Genomic DNA, 13851 nt, shown 5'->3' on the forward strand with positions numbered 1-13851 from the left:
GCTGTCAAGACTCAAGCATAGCTCCAATTTCCATGTCTTGCCGAGATTCACTCAGTATGAGTCTAACGGCTAGTTTTTGATTTTTATTCCTTGTCTTTTGATTTCTAGAATAGTCTTGTACAGAGCAGTATATAAGACTTTTGTCTTCATTGTAAATTCACATTTCAATCAAACTAATACAGAGTATTTTGTTTTCTTTTAAAGTCAAGTCTTTGGAGAATTGTTCTTATCTTAGATTCTAAGTGTGTGAGGCACTTCTTATCTATTGATCTGCGGATTAAGTTTGTTTGCAAGATTCAAGCAACCTTATTTGTTCAATGATTGAGAGAGTAAATCACCATCGATTGAGAGAGTCAATCAAAACCACCATCCTTCACCTCTATTCTCGCTCACTTACGAAACAAAACTTGTTGTCTTTGACAACCTTTTTAACAATAAGATTTGGTGGATTCCAATCTTATCATTTGGTATCAGAGCACAGGTTTTTATCAAAGGTATTTTTGTTCTTTAACTTTTGTTCTTGTTATTTCAATTCTGTTCTTGTTTCATTATAAATTGAAAAACTCAAAAAAAGAATAAAATAATTATAATTATGTTCATCGTTTGTTCTTATTTCTGTTTCTCTTAAATATATAAAAAATTCTTTTATATTTTTCATTCGTTTAAATAAAATAACAGCAATTTATTTCTATTTTATTTCAAAAAGATCCACAGAATTTTTTTTCTCGATTTTTTTGTTTTTCTAAATTCGATAACATAAATAAATCTTATTAGTTTCTGATTTTTTTTCAGTAAAAATAAAGAATAGTTTCTTTTTAAAAAAAAACAAAATTTGAACTTTTTTAATTTGTTGTAGTAAAGAAAAAGGAAATCATTTTTCTATTTTTTCCTTTTAATTTTCTTTCATTTTCTTGCAAAATTTGGTTCTGAATCGTCTTTGTCTCTTAGCTCTGCGAGGTAAACATTAAGGAGAAGCCTCCATGGGAGATTCAGAGGAAGAAGATCCTTACCAAGCCTATGAAGACACTTGGAGTGGAGGAGAAGAAGAGCAAATCTTCATTGAAGAGGATGAGGCACCAACATGGGTAGGAGATGACTACTAAGCTCTGAGTATGGAGAAGAGTTTAAACCAGAGCCACAAGATTGTAGTCAAGACGACACTGACCAATCGATATGGTCCAGAGAAGAGGAAACCGACCAAGAATACAATATAAAGAAAACCATGAAAAGATGCTTGGTGTGGAGAGACTGAATCTCATATCAATCTAGAAGGAGAAGACTACGAAAGTGAACAAGATCATGGAGAGAAAAAGATCAGTTCGTGGGGCCATACCAAAAGCCTTGGTGTGAAGAAACAGATTCTCAAATCAGATAAGAAGATGGCGAGCAGTTTGATGAAGAGCCTTGGAACTATGAGTCTGAGCCGGAAGATGGTTATGTTGATGAGTAAGAGTTTAAAGAGGAGGCTATAGAACCAGGCAGAGAGCACATCAACCACTAGAGAACCATGTGATGCATCAGTTGTAGATGAAGAAGACCTTGAACCACATCACATTTGTTTTTCAGTTCATAACCAAGGTTCAAAAGCTTATCTAATACGGGAGAGAGACATGTGAATTGGTTTCAAGCCAAAAACATTCTTGAGAAAGAGAAAACATCTTATGCAGAAGATACTCTAACCGAGGAGGCATTTAGACATTATGATCAAGATGCATACCTTCGGCTTGAATGTGAAGCACCAGAATCCTCTTGGGAAGAGATGAAGCAGCTCTTACATGACGAGTTTGAAGAAGACATTTCAGGCAACCGACAAAGGAACTTGAAGTTCTACAACAATCCTAAGCCAAGAAGATGGATTATAGCAACAAGGCTGATCCCAACCGTTAAGACAAAGAAAGCTCACAGAACCAAGCTAAAGAAAGTGTTCCAGAACAATTTGGAGAGGAAGATCAAGGCTAAGAAACCAGTTGCAGCCAACAGAAGTTACACAAGAGCAAAATCAATCAGTAGTAGCTCACATGGGGAGGACAAAGCAAACACTTGAGCCAAACTGAAAAGTAAGGCTATGTATGTCTTCTAAAACTTTAAAGGTGAACGACACCATCTGTTATAGGTGCCATCAGAGAGGACATTTTGCTAAGACTTGTCCAGCTAGAAAATCAGAAACAACTTCATCAACTAAATTGGATATAGAAGAAACTATAGAAGTAGATAAGTTGAATTTTGAAATTTCCAATTCAAGATTGATGCACTTGTCTTTCCCGAAGTATAATAATACAGGTTAAGATCATGGAGAGGAGCATCACGAGGTCAAAATCTATCAGCCTACCCCTGAGGAAGATCCAGTCGTCACCAGCTTCACTTCGATCCAATCCAAGAAGAGCCACCAGATCACACATTATATCCAAATGCCATGGCATCAGGTAAGTCTGTTTCTCCAATTTCTGAAGATTCTAACACTCTGAATCTTGTTACTTCCAGAAATGTGTGAGAAAATTACTGAATCTGTTGCTTGTCTTGAACAACAAAACTGTGACCAAGTTATTGCCTTACCTAAGTGAATCAAGTTCCTCTGTTTCAAAATAATTCCGTGACTGTTATAATCCACTTGTATCTTGTCGAGAGTGAAGAGAAAAAAGCAGGAACGAATGAGAGGCAACAAGAACCCCAACTGAACAATGGAGAAACAAAGTGTGAAAGAGGACATTTCACAAAGACGAATGAATTTCGGCCCAAGGGAGTCTGCCACAAACCTTGGAGAGGCGTCATTGCTTCCTTTTAGATCAAATAAGAACCACCAGATGCCCAGCATAAATCATATGGGAGCCACATACAAGCCACAAGCTGAGGTAAACTTCTAAACCCTCAAACAATTTAAGGTACTAACTTGACTTATCTAGGTGCAGGTAAACAAGTTTTGAGGAAAACAATTCTTGAAGATAGAAGGTATGATACGGACATCAACCCATAAAAACGTCTCATGGTGATCTCAACACTTGGAAGAACTAGGTGCAACGGATATCAGGGTCGTCTAACCAAGGGTAAATGAGAGATGATCTCCCTTGTTGAACAATTTAATGGCAAAGGGGAGAGGACTGTCATTAATTTATTCTCTCTAGTCTCCTATCCCATCAACAAGAAGCCATTAGAATGTTTTGGTTCAGTTAATTCAACTCTTATTCGATCCGGAACAAGAGTTACCCAAAGCATGCTTTTCAAAGTACCCGAGAAGACATATGAGCATTGTTCAGCACAAACAAAGTACATGATAACCTATTCCACCCAAAGACCACTTCTAATACATTCCTACCTCATCTAGATCACGCCTCGAAGTGGAAACAGTCCGATCAGAGTTCAGACGAAGGAGTTATCCAGTTTTCAAATCATCAGGCAAACCCGAGTTTACTCGATTCGGACATACGCGAGCCTATTGGAGGATTCCGACGAAACTAGAACGAAACAATCTATGAAACGACTTTTTCTGGAAACTTGATCAATTACAGAACCACAGAGAGTTGGACTTAGACCAAGGTCAATTTTGGTTTAGGAGATATTCATTTTCTAAACTGATGGATCCTACATTTGTCTTCTTTGGAACCTTACAGGTTTATGAGGCATCAAACATATTAGTGTAGGAAGTAAAAACGCAGAGACAAATACTGCAACATAAAATATGAAAGATTTTCAGAAAAAATGTTTGTAGAAGAAGCAGATTCAGGAAAGACAGCAAAGTGGAGGCGAGATGATCTCTTTTCTTAATTCAAAATATCTCTTGCAGTGTGACGGGTTTTGAGATAATGAATCCCAGTATACAACCGCTTGAAACTATAATCACAGCACTTGATTATAGAATCGACGAACTTATATTCTACGAATATTTTCAGACATACTTTTAGAAGAAAATTAAAGAGATTGCTATGTTTTGTGTGAGTTTTTCTTGGTTTAAAAAAGAGTGTTTTTTCTCTGTGTAAAAAGAGAGAGAGAGAGTCAGAGACCAAATAAGGAAAACAAGAGCCTTTTATTTAGTCTCATAGATTTTCCCAATAAATCTAGGTAATAATGGAGAGATGTGGAGGTAACAAATTCAAATTGATGGTGAGTCAATTGTGAATAAAAAGGGACAATCAGTATTGAATTAAAATGATTAATTGACCAGGAATTTAAAACAATCTTGAGCCAAAAATATCTGCTCTCCTCTATTAAAGTAAGTGTATAATCACTTATTTCATTTACACTTTATTAAAATTAATAAGCCATAAGACTTTGATTAAATTTGGTTCGACAATCCTCACCTTTATAGAAATGACTCTAGACAGACGAAGACTGGATTGACTCGATAAACTAAACTTGACTAGACTAGACGCGATTTGACTAAGCTAGACAGACATTCGACAATATAAACGAAAAATTACTGTGTTTGAGATGGTAGTGTGTTTCACCCTTGAGCCACTCAATGCTAATATTTGTCGGGTTCATTTGGCCAGGAGGTGAACATGATGTCCTGAACCACCCAGATTTTTTTGTAAACTGAGACAACAGGTACAACCCATTTTTATTTTCTCATAGAACTAATTTCTCTATTGTGTTCATTGTGGCCTTGGACTTGCCTGGGTAATCATGAGTGAATTTCGAGAACATAGCTTATCTTTCATTCTCCTAGAAACTGCCTTATTTCACACTTACTAGGTGATTTGCGAATAATCGTTGTTTTAAGAAGTGTGTTTAATACTCCACTGATATCTCAAAGCTATTGATTTATCATTAAAAGCTATGCTTAACCTTTTAGATATAGAATGGGTATTGTATATAAACACTGTTTATCATCTTGGGAACTAGGTAAAGACAATAAATCTTTCAGTGTGTTTATTAGAGTTTTTATAGCTTTCCCTTTTGAACCTTACATCTTGGGATAACCAATCACATGGGTGAGGTTTCCATCAAACACCCTCTTAAGTCATAGACTTTAAACCCATTCCCTTTGATGATTTGACTACTTGATCTCGAGACAAACCTTAATGGATCAAGTGTCTAATGGTTTTATGTAAATTGTAATTTGATTTGATGTAATTTAATGTGATTACACCAGCTGAGATCAAGTGTCTAATGGTTTTATGTCATATTCTTATATAATGAGATTTACCATTACCATGTTATATCTAATTTTGACCATTTTGAAGAGGTGGTACTGCAAATTTTGCCAGGCATCCCTACACTTTTGGGTATTTGTACGAATATACTTTCCCTCTCTAAAATTTTATATGACATCTTGCTCATAAATTTATGTGGTAAGCAACATCTCCCCAACATTTTATGAAACAACTCAGAATTATGCAACTTTGCATACATCATGTTTTTGAGAGTTCATAATTCTTTTTTAAATTGTATAACTCCACTAGATTAGAGTGATTAAAGAGCAGTTTTTGACAAAATATCATGTTCACTAAAGAACACATTTAATATAAAACTCGCCTCCATTTATCACATAATACTATTTTCATAGTTTTCTCAAGTTATGATGCAATCATGGAACCGGAGGCACAAGATGAGGTTCCAGAAGCAGCCTTGATCGTTCCAGAGGGTCCAGTGACGCGGTCTAAGTCTTGAAAGTTGGCAGGAGCTGTCCAGACAATGCTAGAAGGAATCCAGAATATGGTTTCTCAGTGAAGATGAGCTTACACCTTTAACTTCAATATTGTACCAGGATTCTTGTTGAGGTAGGCCGCGGTGTAAGTCATGGTACTCTTTTTCCTACTGTCGGTTTTGTCCCAATGGGTTTTCCGGATTGAGGTTTTAACGAGGCTGTGGCTTATATCCCACTCTCGGCCCAAGTTCAGAAAGAATTCCAAGAGAAAAACTCGGCTAAAAGTCCATCAAAGCAGTCAAGGCAGCCGAGGAGTCAGTCAGAGCTCTATTTATCTCGGTCTTAGCTTTATTTAATGAACTTTTGCATTACAGAGTATGATTTTTTGCCTACTCCTTCCCCTATATAAACAATGTAGAGATCTCAGATCTCATTCATTCACTTTCTTAATAAAATTTTAGAGATTCTCTCTTTTGTTCTTCGTGAACTTCTTTGATTTTTTGGTGGTTAGCAATTTTATCAGTTCAGTGTATCAAGTGTCGCTCATAAAACTTGATGCAGCCTTCACCCGGTTGTTTCGTTGGGATGTTCAAGTAGTTAAAGGGGCTTAAGGGATTTTTGAGAACTCAGTTCTCAAGCCTTAACATCCTTTTTCCGCAGATCCAATCAGGCAGTTTAGTCACCCCCTTGTTTCAAGCTATTCACGTGAGATTGGGCCTAAGGATCTTCAAGTATTCACTCACCCCTTAGCCTCTCTCTCCGTGGATCCATTGGAGGCAAGGATCTATCAACCACAATCCGATCAAGAGTGTGATAATCCTAGGAAAATCGTATCAAGTGGTATCAGAGCCACACCCTTGAAATCGTTATTATCTTTCCTTTCTTTGTCTTTTAAAATTCTGCCTTTTCATTTCTTTCTTTTGTAATATTCAAAAAAATAAAATCCAGATCTATAGAAAAAAAAAGAAAGCATAGAAAAAAAAAATAAAAAAAGAGATCTCGTTGAATCAAAGTCTTTTCTTTCTATCTACACTTTTTGTTATTGTAAAACGTTTGATATTTTGTTTTGGTTTGGGGCTTAAATAAGGTTTTTCAATCTATTTCTACAAGAACCGAGGAGAGTTTCTAGTGTTATGAGGATATTAAGAGTGGTTGAGTGAAAAACTGAGTGAAAACACTGAGTGAAAACACTTGTGAGGAGCTTTTACTAACGTGTTTGTTCTTTTTTTGCGAGGTATTTTTATATCATCGAACGGTTCAACAACTCACAGCAGCGACTTGCGAACCGAGGAAGTCAGACAAGGAAATTATAACAAGTGGCAGCCATGAATACCACCAAGGAAATTATACCAAGTGGCAGCCAGGCAGGAAAGCCATGAATACCAGACTAAATAGGCTTACGGAGGTGCTGGAACAAATGAACCAAACAATGGAGCAGTTGGAAGTAGATCAGCCAGGAGGACCAAAGCAGCTGAACGTAGTTTTTCTACAACTTTGTTTCTTTTACTTTTCTTCTTCTTAGTTCTAAACCGATGATGATGTCTATCTCAGCCATGTCTGAGTAGTCACCTAGTTGGGTGAAAGAGTAATCCAAAAAGGACCCCATGTTCGAATGACATCTAGGTTTATAGGAAAAAGGATTACGATTTTTAACATGATTCTCCCATTCATCCAAATCTCAAAGCAGTAATTCTGGATTGATCACCTAGAATCCGATCCTAGGTTTAATCCGAGCCACGAGAGTGTTGTATCTGGGTTGCCTGAACTGGATCTTATGGACGTCACCATTGTAGGAGACGAAAGCTACCTATGGAGGAAACGTAAGCAGAGATGGATTCCGATCTACAAAGCATGATCTTGTTCTGGCATGAGAGCGAGAGTTAATTGCCATGAACAAGTGATTAGATAATTAAGGTGACGAGAGTTGGCTAACCTTACATGTGTGTATCCTAGTTTCAGAGTCATAGAAAATCCTTGCCTAAATTCCTTGTGTTTTAGAACATGAATCCTAAAGATGAACCTTGAACCCAGCGCCGTTTTTCATATAAGTTTTCAACTGATTTTTACTTCAAGCCTGTTTAATTCTTTGCAAAATTAGATTTAGTGACAAACCCCTTTTATTTAAATTAGGCCTACGATTGTTTTTAGCATCAGTTAGAAGTGCTCAACACATAGATCTCTGTGGATTCGGTCCCTAAGTACTACTGCGTTTGCTGTGCACTTGCAGCTTGTCTAGGGTAAAACTTGTGTTGCCTACTGCACTCACATCAAGTTTTTTGCGCCGTTGCCGGGGATCTGTCGCTGTTGACCTGATTACTTAATCTAATTTCAATCTTAGACCATAAGATTTTCGAGTTCTGCTGGAGATTTTGTAACTTTTCTTTTTATCTTTGCTTTCTTTGCTCACAGGTGCATGAATACTAGGAGAAATCCTGCTAATATCGTACAGCCCTTAGACGAGATTGACAAACACGAAAGAGAACTTCGAAGACTCAGACGAAGAACGCTCAAGATGGCCAATTTGGGTGCCCATCGGGAAGATCTTTTAAATCGTGATCAGGAGGATCACATTGGAGACGATGACCATGATTCTGTTCATGGTGATGACCGAGATGCTGCTCATGAAGGAGATGGTCAGCAACAACTCGATGCAGAGGGAAATCAAATCCCTAGGAATGCTGCTCAAGCCGCTAATAATCAAAGGAGACAAGACCAGGCTGATGCTGAAGGAAGGAGGAATTATGAAAACATTGTTCCACCAGTTGTTAGAGAAGCCAATCGACCAATACAACTTGCCAATCCTGCGAGAAGACAGCCACAAAATAGGCTCATTGCCAATTTTGATGCACCTCACTAACACTTTCAGAACAGATCAGCTATTCAAGTCTCTGTTCCAGAAAGAGGAGACCACGAGATAAAGCCACAGATTGTGTCTTCGGTGAAGCAAAATCAATTCCATGGAATCTCTACTGAGCATCCAATGGACCACACTGATCTCTTTGAAGAAATCTGTGGAATGGTGAGAACAACTCCAGAAACTGTGAATTATGTGAAGTGTAAGCTCTTTCCTTTCTCTCTAAGTGATAAAGCTTTTAGATGGTTAAATCTATGCCATCTGGTTCTATTACTTCATGGGAAGAATGCAAGTCAGCTTTCCTGAACCACTTCTACACCAAGCCAAGATCGAACCAGCTGAGAAACAAGATACAAAGTTTCCAACAAGGCCAAATAGAATCATTCTATGAAGCCTTGGAGCGATTTAAAGAGTATGAGAGAGACTGCCCTCATCATGGATTCTCTGGAGCAAACCTGTTAAACACTTTCTACAGAGGATTTCAGCAGAAGTATCAACTTTCTCTTGACACTGCCAGCAATGGAGATTTCAGTTCGAAAACCATACCACAAGGAAGAGCACTCATCGAAAACTTGGCTGTAGCTAACAGCAACAACAACCCTGATTATGACAGATCAAAGAAGACATTCATTAGTCATGAATCAAAGGAGATTGCTGGGCTAAAAAGCATGGTAAGTCAACTTCTTAAATCTCAAAACAAAAATATACATGCTTGTGATACTGCTGCAGGAAATGAAGAAGATGGAAGATATGAAGATGATGGCATGTACCAAGAAGAGGAAATCAGTTTCATGGGAGCCCAGGCATACCATAACTGATTCAGCCCAGCCTTCAAGAAAAACTTCAGGAATTAAGGAGCTGAGAACTCTCAGAACCAACCTTATCCACAGCAGCAAAGAAGTTTTAAAAACAAGTTTTAAAATGGGAACTTTGGAGGAGGAAACTTCCAGCAAAGACCACCTTTAAATCCTCAACAAGCACAGACCAGCTCATCAGAAGCAACCATTTCCCGGCTAAGTGACTAGGTAAAATTGCTTGAACAAACAGTGATGCAGGGAACTCAAGGCAATGAAAAGTCGATGAGAGAAATGGGAGTGAGGATCGATTGTATGTACAATGACTTGAATGGGAAGTTTGAATCTCTTGCAATCCATGTCAAAAAGTTGGAACATCAGATAGGTCAAACTGCAGATTCAATGAAGAGACAACCAGGAGTCTTACCAGGAAGAGTGGAAGATAATCCAAAGAAGTTCTGCAATGCTATGACAGCAGTTTTGGAAGAAGAACCTGTCGCAGACTTCAAGAAAAAATCGACACATGAACCTCTCATGGAGGACCTTAAAACCGGCCATGAGAGAAGCCAAGTCACTCCAGTTAAGGTACCCAAACGTTTACCTGACCAAAGACTGAAAAAGTTTATGGATCGAGGGCGTTTCTTTTTCACTTGTTCGATTTCTGGAATTGAATTTTCAGATTGTTTATATGATTCTGGTGGTAATGTGAATGTCATGTCAAAATCTGTTGCTGAGAAACTTGGTATAGGTACATTTGTCCCATCTACAGTAAAGATAATCTTTGGTGATTCATCTCAACAGAGAACAGAAGGAATGATCCAGGACTTGCCACTGATTATTGGAAACAAAATAATCCCAGCCGATTTTCAAGTTTTAGAGATGGACAAAGACAGAGATAGACCTTTGATATTTGGTCGTCCATTCTTGGCCACTGTAGGTGCTATTATTGACCATGCAAATCGCTGTTTTGTTTTCTTAAATGTGGACAGGAAAAAGTTCTATAAGACCACACCAGACCCAACTCCAAATCGAAAACACAAGAACAAGGAGAAGGTCTTGGATGACAAAAAGGAACTAAAAGCACTTGCATCCAGGCAATTTGAGAAGATCAAGATAGTGGTGCCACCAGATATCAGTAAAGAGAAAGAGAAAAATCTTGAAGGATTTGTTGAGAAGACAAAACATGTCTTCAAGGATGCAAAAGTCTTTAAGAAAGGAAAGGAGATTGTGATTCAAGATAAGGAAATCCAAAGTTCAGGCTAAGAAGGATCCCAAAGACTCTTAATTCAAGGGATCCTGTCTTTTCTTCTCAATCCTAATCCTGCCAAGAGTCTAGCTAAAAGACTTTAAACAAAAGCGCTTAATGGGAGGTACCCCATTTGGTATGATTTTTTTTTCTTTGTATTTCTTTTCTATTTGATTTTCTTTTCTTATTATGTATTTCAGGCTTCATAAAACCCAGAAAAATGAAAAACATTAAAAAAATCAGAAAACACAAAAAACGATAGGATGAGAAAACAGGAAAACGGGAGAAACTGGGAGTTTCCGGATGCATTTGCCGCGGCCGGCCCATCATTTACCGCGGCTCATGTCCTTCGCCCGCGGCCGAATGCACATCTACCGCGGCCGCGCATGGCTGGCCCGCGGCCGGCCCTTGTTTGGCTCCCAGGCGAGTTTTCCCTGTTTCCCGTAAACCGGAACTTCAATTCCCCGTTCTATTCGGGACTTAACCAGGAAGTTCCCGAAGCATAATTTTCGTCTTAAACACGCCAGGTAAGTCTTCTAAATTTTTAAAAATAAATTTTTCTTAGGAAAAACACCTTTTTAAAAGAAAAAGAGGATTTAAAGGATCAAAAAGGTCTTTCTCTTCATTTTCTCCAACAAGCTTGAAGATCTTGAGAAAAAGACAGATTTCAAACTTGACAAATCTCTTTCAAATTTTTGAACCTATCTCACTCTTTTTCCAAGGAGATTACAAATCTGTCATCACATAACACTTTCATCAAGGTATGAGCTCAAATTTCTCATTTTTTCTTAAGAACTCAGATTTAGGGTTTTCTTAAATGAGTAGAAATTCACCTTAGGATGATTGGAGATTGTCTTTGAAATTAAGACTAGACTTCTGGGTAGTTTAATTGCATGTTTAAACGCCTAGACCATAGAGATCTGAAATTTTTGAAAATTTTGAGATCTAGAACTTGAACAAATCTAAATTTGGAGATCTGTTTGATTCAACTTAGCAAATCCATTTTGTTTGGTGCTTGTTGATAGAAAATCAGATTATATTACATATGAGTGAGCATAAACATCATCTTGATTTAGAAATCTCATAGGTTGGACATCAATATATATCAAACTTGACCAGATATTTCCAGATTTTGCAAAGTGTGATAAATTAACAGCTTGTTTGTCATGTGAATGTGTTTGTAGCAACTGTATGAACACCCTGCTCATAAAAAAAAAAAATCGATTCATAAGCAGCTTTAGTGACTCTTTGTCTCGAGAATCTCGTTTTGCAGGTCATCAATCTCTCTCAAGTTCGACTGATTCGAACCAAGACAAGTGCTCATGCGAAAAAGCCCCATATGCAGGAGACATATGATGCATTGAACGAGACAGAGCTGAGTGATGATGAACCTCTATCCACCTTCATTACCGAGAAAAGAAGAATCTTTTCAGGAGAGATTGAGAGAGCCTCTACTCAGATATATGTACCTCAGAAAGCTAAGTCTTCTTCTAGACCAAGAGTGAAGTTTGTTGGTAAAACCATTGACCCAGATATCAACTACTTGGTGCAGCTTGAGAAGCTGAAGATAAAGCCAACTCCAGCAAATGACTACTCAACTCTTGAGATGCTTGGAATCGGAGAAGATGTAATATGGTATCTTGATAGGCTTGGAATGAGATCATTCATAGAGCAGAGTTTCCAACCTATGAGAGCCTCACTAAGGAGTCCTTTGCATCAGCAACTCTGTGCAACAAGAAGAGAGCTACTCCTACAGCTCTAGATGGCACACTCTCCTTCTCTATTGGAGGTCATCTCTATTTTCTTACCATTCTAGAGATGTGTGGTGCTTTGAATTGCCTTATTGTGATGAGATTTCATTGGAGAAAGATCCTGATGAAGATCTTTGGGAATTGATGGGTCAAGGAGTTTATGACAAAGGAAGATCCAAGGCATCACTACTTTCTCACTCTGCTGTTCGATATGTGCATAAGCTTCTAGCACACACTGTGTTTTCTCGAGTCAACCAGGCAAATGTACTCAAGCCAGAGTTAGTTACGCTTCAGTTACCTTTCAAAGATAACCCAAGGTTTCCTTGCTTTGCTTGCATCATTGCAAGGAACCCTAGTGAAGGTTAAGCATGAGATGCTTACATCGGAGTGTCAGGACTACTCACCAGCTTTTGGGAGCATCATTACTTCGCTAATGGCAGCAGCATGAGTTGATTTTTCAGCTGAGACACCTCTTAGAGAGGATTGGTTTGATCTTTCTCAGTTCTCTAGAGACAGGACTATCACCAGGGCCAAGATGGACCCAATTGGATTCGCTTACAAGTTCTGCACCAACACCACCGAGTACAGGGTCCTTCTACCTTCGGATTCAATGCCCTGTCTCCAAGATGGAGCAGACAAAGTATGGAAACCAGAGATTAGCGACTTCCTACCATCTCTGCCACTCTTACCTCTGACCATGAAGCAATTTCTGGCTGCAAAAGCCAAGAGAAAGGTAGCTGCAAACAGCAAGAGACTTCAGCCTGCACAATCTTCATCTAGAGCCAGATTAGAGCATCCACTAGGAGTGATGCAAACTTTGCAGCTTTGAAGAAGATGCTTGACCAGCAAGAGAAGATCAACAGGCGTATGAAGAGGCTACTGAAGAAGAACCAAAGGTTTGATGATGACTCCTCTGCCACATAGACAGATGACAGCCATGTAGGCGCCTATCCATCACCTCATCATACCCACAGTTCTATCACCATTTTTCTTTTCTTTTATTTTAGACTCTTTTGCTTTTATTTCACCAACTTCTCACCAACTTTCTCACACTAGGGACAGTGTGATTTAAGTATGGGAGAGGATGTTTATCCGTACTAATATATTTTTCTTTGTTTTTTTATCTTTTTCTGCAATTTTTAAAATTTTCTATGCTTATTAAAAGACCTTGAGTATTTTTCAGGAATGTTTGACACAAAACTATGACGAGTAAGACCCATGTGCTTCTAGAATTTTCATGCTAGTTCTTTTTATGGTTAATACTAGACTAGGCGGTAGCTAGAGTACTTGCACTACGAACTCCCACCAGAGGATTTCTACTCATGGAGACTTTTTCTGCCAGGATAGACTAGCTCATTTTACTTGAACATAATCTTGACATCTAATTTTCTCATCATTGGTTTTAGCAGGCATCATGATATACATCTAGAACATCTTCACCTTATTGTTACGATTCTTTGGTGTCCTAGATGGCCAATTCATCTTTAGCTGGTACTACACCCTTTACCCAAACCTTTATGTTCAAACCTCATCCATTTCTCTTTAGTTTATATCGACAAATATGTGCAAAAACGCCGGAGAGAGAGGAGCAACATGGTTTTCAGTCACTCAAGAAGAAGACTAAA

The 13851-nt window shown here is 38.2% G+C and overlaps 1 long non-coding RNA gene and 1 other non-coding gene across 2 annotated transcripts; one reads left to right on the forward strand and one right to left on the reverse strand.

Annotated features, from left to right (window-relative positions):
* Positions 1-328: 328 nt before the first annotated feature.
* Positions 329-3496, forward strand: LOC112085201. The gene is made up of 3 exons (XR_002898762.1): positions 329-494; positions 949-2849; positions 2907-3496. It is a non-coding gene; the product is annotated as an uncharacterized LOC112085201 (long non-coding RNA).
* A 5275-nt stretch (positions 3497-8771) lies between these two features.
* Positions 8772-8877, reverse strand: LOC112085772. The gene has a single exon (XR_002899070.1). It is a non-coding gene; the product is annotated as a small nucleolar RNA R71 (small nucleolar RNA).
* Between the last annotated feature and the right edge of the window lie 4974 nt (positions 8878-13851).

This window comes from Eutrema salsugineum, unplaced genomic scaffold (assembly GCF_000478725.1).
Source record: "Eutrema salsugineum unplaced genomic scaffold, Eutsalg1_0 scaffold_3, whole genome shotgun sequence".
Taxonomy (NCBI): domain Eukaryota; kingdom Viridiplantae; phylum Streptophyta; class Magnoliopsida; order Brassicales; family Brassicaceae; genus Eutrema; species Eutrema salsugineum.